Here is a 12,057-nt window from a genome sequence, read left to right as displayed (position 1 = left end):
CTTGTGCTAAATACAGTATTTCTGCTAAGTCATACTATTTCTGCTTTTCATAAGATTTGTGCCTAATATAGTATTTCTGCTAAATTATAGTATTTATTCTTTTTATAGGGTTTGTGCCTAACATAGTATTTCTGCTAAATTATAGTATTTCTGCTTTTTATAGGATTTGTGCCTAATATAGTATTTCTGCTTTTTATAGGATTTGTACCTAATATAGTATTTCTGCTTTTAATAGGATTTGTGCTTAATATAGTATTTCTGCTAAATTATAGTATTTCTGCTTTTTATAGGATTTGTGCTAAAACATAATATTTCTACTAAATGTAGTATTTATGCTTAATCATACTATTTCTGCTTTTTATAGGATTTGTGCTTAATATAGTATTTCTGCTAAATTATAGTATTTCTGCTTTTTATAGGATTTTTGCCTAACATAGTATTTCTGCTAAATTATAGTATTTCTGCTTTTTATAGGATTTGTGCCTAACATAGTATTTCTGCTAATTATAGTATTTCTGCTTTTTATAGAATTTGTGCTAAAACATAGTATTTCTACTAAATGTAGTATTTATGCTTAATCATAGTATTTCTATATATTTCTGCCAGGTCCCCAGGCAGCCAATCCTCTGTGAGGACTTAGACATTCAAATTTTCAAATCAGGGCCTGCACGGTTTCCCAGCCAATCATATATGTGTCCTGAGGCATTCAAATTTGCATATTGGGGCCTTCATGGCTTCTAAGCCAGCCAATCATATCTGAGGGCTGAGGAATTCAAATCCACAAATCAGGGCCTGCACGGCTTCCCAGCCAGCCAATCATATATGTGGCCTCAGGCATTCAAATTTGCATATTGGGGGAATTCGTGGCTTCTAAGTCAACAAGTCATCCATGTCGTATATCTCTAAAAATTCACATTTTAATGATAAATTGTTAACACTGGAAGATTCCCCCATCTCGTCTGAACAAAACGGTGTAAGAATGACCGCTCTAGCCCCTACGGTTTGGAAATTATGGTCATTTGTTTGAGGGGAGTCGTCACTATGAGAAATAGGCTGCAATAATCCTGTGCCTCTCTGTGCTGCGTGTGTAAAAAGATGCACCTATTTTGGCGGGAAAAAGTACACAGGCTCTCTGATTGGTGGATTCAAATTCAGCAGCTCCCAGGCTGACCTAGAAACTTACTTCTCTCTCCCTGTGCATTTTTTTGCTGATTTTTTCATTTAACAAGTATATTTGAGGGACCCTCAGCATGTTCAGCATTTTTTCAGCTGTCCATTTTGCTTTTCTAATTTTTCTGTTTAACTTATTACTATTGTGCTAAATCATACTATTTCTGCTATTTTATAAGATTTGTGCAAAATATAGTATTTCTGCCAAATATAGTATTTCTGATTATTTATAGTTTTTCTACTAAATCATAGTACAGTATTTCTGCTTTTTATAGGATTTGTGCTAAAACATAGTATTTCTACTAAATGTAGTATTTATGCTTAATCATACTATTTCTGCTTTTCATAGAATTTGTGCCTAATATAGTATTTCTGCTAAATTACAGTATTTCTGCTTTTTATACTATTTGTGCTAAAACATAGTATTTCTACTAAATGTAGTATTTATGCTTAATCATACTATTTCTATATATTTCTGCCAGGTCCCCAGGCAGCCAATCCTCTGTGAGGACTCAGACATTCAAGTATACAGATCACGGCCTGCACGGCCTCCCAGCCAGCCAATCATATCTGAGGTCTTCCGTTTCCTCTCTCGTCATATCTCAGTGACGGATGTACATAGAGCAATGTAAATAGCAGTCAAAGTACACCAAAGTCCGCTGATTCACCCAGTGCAAGAATTATGCTTCTAGTCCACCTAGTTTTTGAGTTACACAACGTTTTGTAACTCCAAAAAACGGCGTTTTTCGTCTCTCACCGCGATCTAATTCTGACTCCTTATGAGCCTGTTTTTCAAAGCGGCTCCTCCCTTTCCCAGTGGCGCAGTTGGTAATGACACGGGTCTGCAAGCCAAAGATCGTGGGTTCAATTCCACCTTGGTCAACATGTTTTTTTCCCTACAAATTGATACACTGTCACAGACCAGTAATTCATATTCATCATTTATTACAATTCTGCAAACTTTTATGATTTTACCAGCTTTTCTAATATGGACCTCACATTCTTGTTAACACTCCATGACACAAATACTCTTCCCTTTAGGCTCTGTGTATGTATGTGTGTGTGTATCAATATTTCTCCCATTTTAAAGTATTACTCCTCCATAATTGTATTTCTGTTAAATCAAAGTACTTTTACTACATCTTAGTACTTCTGCTAAATAATAGTATTTGTTCTAAATCATTTTTATTATGCCATATTGTAGTATTTCTGCTAAATCATACTATTTCTACTATATTATATTTTTCTTTCTAAATATAGCATTTCTGCTATAGAATTGTATTTCTGCTATGTTATAATATTTGTGCAAAACCAGAGTATTTGTGCTAAACCATAGTATTTCGTCTAAATGTAGTATTTCTGGGTAATCATAGTATTTCTATATATTTGTGGCAGGTCCCCAGGGAGTCAATCCTCTGTGAGAACTGTAATATTCAAATTTACATATCAGAGACATACAAATTGCATATTGAGGCCTCCATGGCTTCCCAGCCAGCTGAGGACAAATCAAAGCAGTTTTTGCTTCACTTCTATTCAGTTATGGTCTATTACAAGTCAAATATCTTCAATAATTCCTATTTTAATAATAAATTGTCAACACTTGAAGATTCCCCCATCTTTTCTGAACAAAACGGTGTAAGAATGACCGCTCTAGCCCCTACGGTTAGGAAACTATGGTCATTTGTTTGAGGGGAGTCCTCACTATGAGAAATGGACTGCAAAAATCCCGTGTCTCTCTGTGTCTGTGCTGCAGGCACCTGTTTTGCTGGGAAAAAGTACACAGCCTCTCTGATTGGTGGATTCAAATTCACCAGCTCACAGGCTGCTTGACTGAAAACTTGCTTCTCTCTCCCTGTGTGTGTGTGTGTGTGTGTGTGTGTGTGTGTGTGTGTGTGTGTGTGTGAATTGGATCTTGTGTGTGTGTCTCTCTGTGCATGTGTGTTTCCTTATGTGTACATATTTGTGATTGTGTGGCTATTATATTTTTTTTTTTGCTGATTTTTTTCATTTAACAAGTATATTTGAGGGACCCTCAGCATGTTCAGCATTTTTTCAGCTGTCCATTTTGCTTTTCCAATTTGTCTGTTTAAGTTATTACTATTGTGCTAAATCATACTATTTCTGCTATTTCATAAGATTTGTGCTTAATTTACTATTTCTGCTTTTTATAGGATTTCTGCTTAGTATAGTATTTCTGCTAAATGTAGTATTTATGCTTAATCATACTATTTCTATACATTTCTTCTCTTCTGAACAAAACAGTGTAAGAATTAAGAATGACCGTTCAAGCCCTTACGGTTAGGAAATTATGGTCATTTGTTTGAGGGGAATCCTTACTGGATAAGGTTTATATATATATATAAATATATTGTCTTTAAAACATCTTTGCAGAATGTCCTGGACTGGTTGTCTTTTTTGTTTGTTTTTTTAGGTCTGGTGAACTCTATCACCAGCTATTTGGTGTTGGTGTTCAGGAGAAGAGCCTTCTAATAATATTTATTTAACTTATAGAATTAAAGTTCTGCTAGTTTTTTTCTGTAGCAAACAGATATTGTATAAAATATTTAAAATTACCTACATTTTTTATGTTTACAATGCCCATTGTGTGTAATACTGGATTTTCCTACGATCCGTGAACGCCTCATCTTTTACCTGACTGCCGGACATCCGCCTTTCTGCACACTTCGTTGAGTCCGCTCTGGGTGAGTGCTGCGCCTCTGCTTCTCCTCTCCTCTTCTAAATGTCTATACTCTGTTTGCGCGATGTAACAAGTTCTTGTTAGTGATTTATAAAGCCAGCCGAGGTATAACTCATGTTAAAGTAACACAATGGTTGCTTTTTAGTGAAAAGTTGTCATTTTTGTATGTAAAAGCAGTGTTTGATGAGCTAACGCTAACATCCCGATGCTAATGCCTAGCGCTCCTTTGAGCCCAGTGTGAAATGAAAATGGTTCATTTGACTGTGAACCACGGTTATTGTGTTGTTTTATTAATTACATTTGGTGTGTTTGGCAGTCTGTTACATAAGGTGCAGTTAGTTCTCTTCACAAATCAGTTGGTTAAAACAGCCTCATTCTTTATGCTGTAAAGTTTTTAACGAACTGCCATCTTAGATTCAGTGTCAGCTGTCGGCAAGATCAAAGGAGCCATTTTACCGCCTCTGACCGAACACGGGAGAAAAAGAGTCGCGTGTGTGCAGGTCTTGTGGATTAATTAAGAGAAAGGAGGGGGGGGAGAAACTGAGGATTAAACATAGGCTATGTCCCCACATACACGGGTATTTTTGAAAACGGAGATTTTCCGTTTCCGTTTTAAAAAATGATCCCGTCCACACATAAATGCAGAAATGAAGGAGAACGCTGCTAGGAACATACCAAAACAACAGGTGGCGATATATTCCTAACCGTGTAGAAATGTTGGCCAATCAGAAAAGTCTAGAAGCCTCGGTGGGAAATAGCAAACAAAGATGGGGCATAAAAGCAGAACCGAGTCATATGTGTGGGGGGACAGTAACTGTGTGTGTATATGTAAGCATTTAAACACTGCAGAGAGAACAATTAACAGTAACCGTATTGTAGAAATGCATTTCATTGAAACAATAACGTGGCGCACAGTGTGACGTCAAAAAAGGCGCTGCGTTTTCTCCGTTTCCCTGTCCACACATAAATGCAAAAACGGAGTTTTCGAAAATATCCTGGCAAGCGTTTTTAGTTTTTCAGTGACCGAAAACGCCGTTTAAGTGTGGACGAAAGGTGCAAACGGATAGAAAAATCTCCATTTTCAAAAGTACCTGTGTACATGTGGACATAGCCCAAGAATAATAAGAACTCCTAATTTGTAGACTTTAATTTTTAAGAACTGTTTAACAAGGCTTGTTTGTGCCAACCTAAATCTGCAGCACAGTTTAAATTCTCACTTTGTGGAAAATTAATGAAATAAACAACAGCCCACCTTCACATAAATAAAATATGGCAGTATATTATTATTAATAATATGGTATATAGATATTTATTTTAAAATAACAGCATATTTAATGATACTATGTGCAGTTGGTAATATTTTAGGAAGTAGAATTTGAATGCACACCACCTCAAATATTAAAGCCTTAAAAATATACATCGTGCAGTTTTTCATGTATGAGTGTTATTGCAATCTTAAATGAGATGTAGACCAAAGAAAACAGAGGAGAGTTGTTGTTGTTTGTATTCCAGCTGTAGTAAACAAAGAAGTTTAGTGAATCTTTTTGACAACAGAGAGTGATGCAGTATTGATGCTGATTTGAGTTTTCTGATCCTGTATTTTTGTTCTTTGTCTTTTGTTACACAGAGTGAAATAGAAGCTTGGTTTTGCCTTTGCTGGTAAGTAAACAGTGATTGTAACTGAAACAATATGAAACTGGGATTGTGTAACATGTTTAGCAATTTACATACAATAGTTTGGCTTTCTGTGATATCTTGCCATTTGCTCATGGGCAAAAACACATTTAGGATTTATAAGCAGTAAAGCCCCCCCCCCCCACTAGATCTCTGAGTGTCCCTAAAAATGTCCCTGAAGTTTAATAGGCCATTTGTTTTTAATTTTAAAGGCTTATCAAAGCATTTCTGTAGTAATTATTGTTTTTATTACACATGTTAAGGCCATTTGAGACTCTGCAATTAAATTTTGCCCTCTTTAGACTAAAGTGAGTTCATTTTGTCTGAGGTAAAGTGCTGGGGAAAGTCTTTTTTTCCTTGCAGATTTATTTTGTTCATGCTTTTTTGTCACATGTTTCAAATCATCTAACAGGGATGATATGAATAAATACAAAAAAGCATTTTAAAGTGATGATTTCACGTATGAAGCAGAGAAAACCAAACCAGAGCTATCTGTTCTAATGTGAGAACATGCTGGTCTCTAATACCCAGCTGTGGAAGCCCTGATACGAAGAACTACCATCAAGCATTTATAGTATCAAGTATCATTTGTGATTGTTGCACGCTTTGAAACTGTGATGTTATCATTTGATCAAGTGTGCAGTGCGAGCAAATCATTGCTTGTGGTATCTGCTGTGTTATGTAATAGCACCAAAGTATTAGAGCTTTACGTTAATGAGGAATTTCTGTGGCTTATTGCAGATTGATAAAACGACACATCACCTTAATAAAGACAGAAATCTTTAATAAGGTGCAGAAAGAGAAGATGGGGTGTTTATAGTAAAGCTGTTGTAAACAAAGAATTTAACAGATTTTTTTTTTCACTACAGATTGTGATGCAGTATTGACTCTGATGCTGATTTCAGTTGTCTGATTCTGTATTTTTGTTCTTTTGTTACAGAGTGAAACAGAACTTTGGTTTTGCCTTTGCTGGTAAGTAAGCAGCAATTGTAACTGCAGTAATATGACATTGTCACTGTGTAACATGTTTAGCAACTTACCTATAACGTAGTTTGGTTTTTGTGACATTACCATTTATTGATGGGCAAAATCAAATGGTCAGAATTTATACCTTGTAGCAGCAAAGGCCCCACACATGACCTCTGACTGTCCCTGAAGTTTAACAGGCCATTTGTGTCTGATTTTTATGTTTGAACACAAACAACTGTTTTTATACAGTTGTTCATGTTCTCCGTTTGTTTGTGGATTTACGTAGCAGAGCACTACAGTTGTTGATTTATATCTTCACTCATATTCTGCTTATGTATTACATTAAAGTCAGACCACTATAGAAGTATTTTTGCCTGAGTGAACAGAAGTGGTAGGTTAAACATGTAAGCAATAATAAAAAACTCAGAGAACCAGAGTTGTGAGTAGGCAATGTTGTGTATGTTAAAGCCTGTGTGTAATTTATATACAATAAGTTTAAATCAGTTTCTTAATAATTTGCTTGATACAATGTGTTTAAAATTTTATATAAAAGGGAAATATTGCAAAATACAAAAAGATTCCTGCCAACAGGTACAATGGAAGGACTCTTTATTATAATTTTTGTAATTGCAAAATGGTGTGCCACTGTTGTTTCTATAACATGTCAGAATTTACATGTATTTTAGGATTTACATATTCAGATCAGAACTAAAACCTAATGAGGTTTTCCGTTGATTCTAACAGTTGTGGTTTTTCCACACTTTATTAAGCACTGACTTGTGATAGAAAATGATGGAGCTAAAAAGCCATAATCTGTACCAACAAATATTGGTGCCTCTTTTTTGCACTTCTGTAGTATGCATGCCTTAATTACACATGTTATCGCCATGTGAGACTCTGTAACTAAAGTTTGTCCTCTTCAGACTACAGTGAGTTCATAAAGGCTTGAAGAAATTGAGGATCTTACTAGTTATTTCATGTCACAGTAAATTGGATTGTGTGTGAAGAGGTTTACAGTGGTAAGTCATTAAACAGTGATCTGATGTGTTGTTTCCTTTCTCTAGGATACTGATCTGATCGTCGCAAGTCTGGTAAGTAAAGGTTTTGTTTGCGGTACAGTGCTGAGAAAGGTCTTTCTTCTTTGCAGATTTATTTTGTTTATGCTTTTTTCACATGTTTCAAATCATCTAACAAGGATGACCTGGATAAATACAAAAAGCAGTTTTAAAGTGATGATTTCATTTTTGAACCAGAACAACCTGGTCTAATGTAAAAACATGTTGGTCTCTAATACCCAGCTGTGGATGCCCTGATAGCAACAATTACCATCAAGCATTTACAGTAACTGGTAATGACTGGTTTACATCACTGGTTGATTTTGGTCCACTATAATTTCAGAATTGTCATAATTAGATCCAAACAGGACAGGCAAAAAAAGAAAAGAAAAAAGTCTTAATTAAGGCCCAATATAGGGTTTTCAAGTCATACCAAGAATCTTAATTTCATTAAAGTCCAGACTGATTCGTTTACACCATGTGTTTTGTTTCATTCATTCAATTGGACTTGCTTGTGTGCTTCAGATCCTAAGTGTAATTAAACTTAAGCCCAGGACCTGATGAGTTGATGTAGGTCCTGAAGTAGTAAGTAAAGGAACTCTGGGACATCACAGTAACAGCACCATGTTTGACTTTAATGCTGGTGTTTTTCTCTCACTATAGATGATTCAGTTTAGTGCAGTTAGTCAGCACAGCTCTTGGTTATCATTGAGATATTATTAGGCAACTTGTTTTTGCATGTTCAGCTACAACATCTGGGAGGGTATTTGTTTTCTGGGGTCTCCAGATCCTTAGAAATCTCTTTGTAAACCTTTACAGAACTATATGTGTTTGTTTCACATTAGAGCAGCTCACGACTAGCAGTTTAGGGACAATTAAATATTCACATAGGACAGGGGTCTCAAACTCCACTCTTCAAGGGCCGGTGTCCTGAAGCTTTTCCACGCATCCCTGTTACAAAACACCTGAATAACATTTGTAGGTCATTAGTGAGAGTATAGAATTTGACTGTGTGCTGAAGTGGCATCCCCTAAGACTACTCAAATGTAAGTAATTTAAGTGTTTGGAAAAATGTACTTCTAAAAGTACTTTCATTGCATCATGTTCATTCACCCATGAGCTGCTATAACATGAATCAAATTGCTGAATTACCACCTCAGCATGCAGTCACGTTCTGTAGAGTTTTGCTAATGACCTACTAATGTTATTCAGGTGTGTTGCAACAGGGACACATAGAAAAGTTTCTGGACACCAGGCCTTAACGACCAAGAGTTTGAGACCACTGGTGGTAGGGCATTGTGGATTTCAAAAGCTTCTTCCCTTAAATCACTGCCTAAAAACTGCTTTTTGTAATTTGTCATAATGACTTGCAAAATATAGGTGGGATGAAAACATAAACATAAGACATTTTATAGTGGCTTGATATTTTTATCAAGGCTGTTTTTTGAAAATAATTCTGCCCTAATTTACAAAAGATGAACTGTCTGAAAGTCATGTTTGTTTGTTTAAGAAATGTGGGAATCTCCAGCTAAGATCTTACATGCAACAGCTCAGATACAGCACTCACTTCTGTTCTTTTTATCATGAAATGATCTACAAAGAAATTACCATCATACTAAATTTTGCTAATTAGGCCTTAATATCAGCTATGATAAGTTTATTATAGATTTAGTGTAGTGCTTATTGCTGTGTATCAAACATGCCCCAAATGTGACTGAAATATGTAGAAACTGCTGTGTAGAAACTAGCTGTCTCCAAATTTCTCATTTTGCCAAAATTCATACAGAGTGGCCTGAAACTGTGCTCTAACCTCAGTGTGTTGGTTTTGTTGGACCATATAATATTTACAGTAAGTTACTGTAGCAGCACGTCTTGGTGTAAGTTTATAGAGTGTTTTTTTTTTTTTTTACTGTGTTAATAGAATTTGAATGCAGGCCACCTCAAATGTCAAAGCCTACAAACATTCCATACAAGCTATCATTTGTGATTGTTGCCTACTTTTAAATTGTGACATCACCATTTGATAAAGTGTGTAGTAGTAGGTGAAGCAAATCATTGGTTACGATATCTACTCTCTTATGTAACTGAACCTAAATTTTGGAGCATTACATGACTCAGAAACTTGTGTGGCTTATTGCAAATGGATAAAACTACATATTACCTTTATGAAGATGATCATCTTTATTAGGGTGCGGAAAAAGAAAACAGAGGAGAGTTGTTGTTGTCTAATGCTGATTGGAGTTGTCTGAGCCTGTATTTTTGTTCTTTGTCTTTTGTTACACAGAGTGAACAGCTCTTTGGCTTTGCCTTTGCTGGTAAGTAGACAGTAATGGTAATGTTTAGTAATTTACTTACAGTAGTTTGGCTATTTGTGTTATCTTGCCATTCACTCATGGGCAAAGACAAATAGTCAGGATTTAGAATCTGTAGCAGCAAAGCCCCTACACAGGACCACTGACTGCCCCAGAAAATGTCAATGAAGTTTAATAGCCCATTAATGTCTGATTTTAATTTTTGATGGCTTATCAAGTCCAAACATAGTTAAATGTCAGAGACATCTTTATGCAGTTGTTCGGTTTCTCCTTATGTTTGTGGATTTAAGTGTGAGTCTAGGTGGTACCTTAAACACTTAAGAGCACCACAGCTATCGATTTTTATTGTCTCTCTCATTCCACTTATGAATTAGCATGAAGTCAAAACGCTAGAAGTATTTTTCCTGAGTGACTGGCCTGAGTGCAGTTCACACTGCAGGCGAAAGCGCATCAAATCAGATTTTTTTGTCATGTTGGTATCAGTGATGGTATCATGGTATGACAGTGTGAACGGCACAAATCCGATATTTTAGAAAGCGACTGCTGTTTGAATTTCAATTGTCTTAATTAAGGTCCAAAATAGTGTTGTGAAATCATTTCACAGCTCTTGCTGATCATCAAGATGTTTTTAGGCAAATGTGAGAAGGTTTGTGTTCTTTTTGGCCAGTCAATAAATAATTTTGAGTTTAATGGATATAAAGTATTTAAAGCAGGAGGCCTGAAACTCTGCTGTAACCTCAGTGTGCGGGTTTATTTGGACCATATAATATTTACAGTAAGTTACTGTAGCAGCACGTCTTGGTTTGAGTTTATAGACTTAGTTTATTGTTTTAATAGAACGTAAAAATGTCCTTATAACAGTTCCACCATCATTTGTTAAACATTGTCATTCTGTTCACTCCAATAATTTACTGTAGAAGTCTTTAGTATTTAAAGCCCTACATGTACTGTATTTTCGAAATTATAAGGCATAACGTCAATAAACAATTCTGTTTTTAAGGCAGATTAACCCAAACAAACAGTCAGATAAGTCAAACTTTATTCAAGTCATTCACAAACAACTCTCAACACTGTTCAGTTGTAACACATAAAATACAGAACAATACACTCACTTTTTCAGTTCATTCCTCATCTACAAATCCATCAAACTCTTCATGGGTTGATCAGTTTGAAATCTGCTTCTTAAGCATGTCTCTTAGCACGTGCCAGGTCCTTGTACACACACCATAATGTTATGTTGAAGCACCGTACGAATTACTCTACGAGGGTCCTGACTATGGTAGCCATAATGCTCTGACAATACATCAAGCAGCGCAGCTTTGTAGCTTACCGAAGTCTTACTAAAATATTTGACAGAATTTTGAGCGCTGTGTACCACAGAAATCCCGTTTGAGGTCAGTAAGCATAACCAGAATCGATACACTAGGCACATTGTATGTTTTTGAGAAAATGACAGGATTTTAGGTGTGCCATATAGTCTGAAGAATATGGTAAATCCAAGCATGTTGGAAATATGACTAATTCCAGGCTTTTTGTGTCTTACAGGTGACCTGCTGCAGAAGATCCTCTCTCTCTCTATCATTATAAGCAATTCTGTCTATCCTATCACTCTCCCAACTCTATCTAATTTGAAAGCCATTCTATCTTGTATCCCTCTATCCCTACTGCTCTATCTAATTTGAAAGCCATTCTATCTTGTATCCCTCTATCTCTACCGCTCTATCTAATTTGAAAGCCATTCCATCTTGTATCCCTCTATCTCTACTGCTCTATCTAATTTGAGAATCCAAGTTTTGAGAATCCTTTCAGAATCCAATTTTCAGAAATCCAAGTTACCAGAACTTGATCTATCTGTTACAGAATTCTGAGAGATCTCTGCTCTCACTGCTCTTTCTTTCCTGTCATTAAACTCTCACATTCAGTCATTTTGCTGGAAATTACAAGTTGAATATACAGTAGTAGAATTACAGTACAGTAGAACTTTTAGTCGAAACTACTTACACAGCCCTACATTTGTCATTTTAATTTTGCATTAGACTTTAGTTTGGACTGCTAGTTTGGCTTACTTTGATCAATTGTATAAAATATCACCTTTTTATAAGTTTATTTGTAATAAGATAATCTGGTTATTTTGTAATACATACATTCAGATAAATAATAAATTAGATCCAGTCTGTTA

At 35.7% G+C, this 12,057-nt stretch overlaps 1 long non-coding RNA gene across 1 annotated transcript; it reads left to right on the top strand.

Annotated features, from left to right (window-relative positions):
- Positions 1-3,842: 3,842 nt before the first annotated feature.
- LOC147334146 (uncharacterized) lies at positions 3,843-12,057 on the top strand. The gene is made up of 6 exons (XR_015125986.1): positions 3,843-3,872; positions 5,496-5,527; positions 6,483-6,514; positions 7,576-7,602; positions 9,851-9,881; positions 11,424-12,057. It is a non-coding gene; the product is annotated as an uncharacterized LOC147334146 (long non-coding RNA).

The sequence above is a fragment of the Aulonocara sp. 'chitande type north' Nkhata Bay genome, linkage group LG3, assembly GCF_057382095.1.
Source record: "Aulonocara sp. 'chitande type north' Nkhata Bay isolate Kocher_YH1m ecotype deep benthic linkage group LG3, A_spYH_male_GT1.1, whole genome shotgun sequence".
Classification (NCBI taxonomy): domain Eukaryota; kingdom Metazoa; phylum Chordata; class Actinopteri; order Cichliformes; family Cichlidae; genus Aulonocara; species Aulonocara sp. 'chitande type north' Nkhata Bay.
Note: the sequence above shows the minus strand (reverse complement) of the source record. Positions and strands in the feature narration are given on the sequence as shown.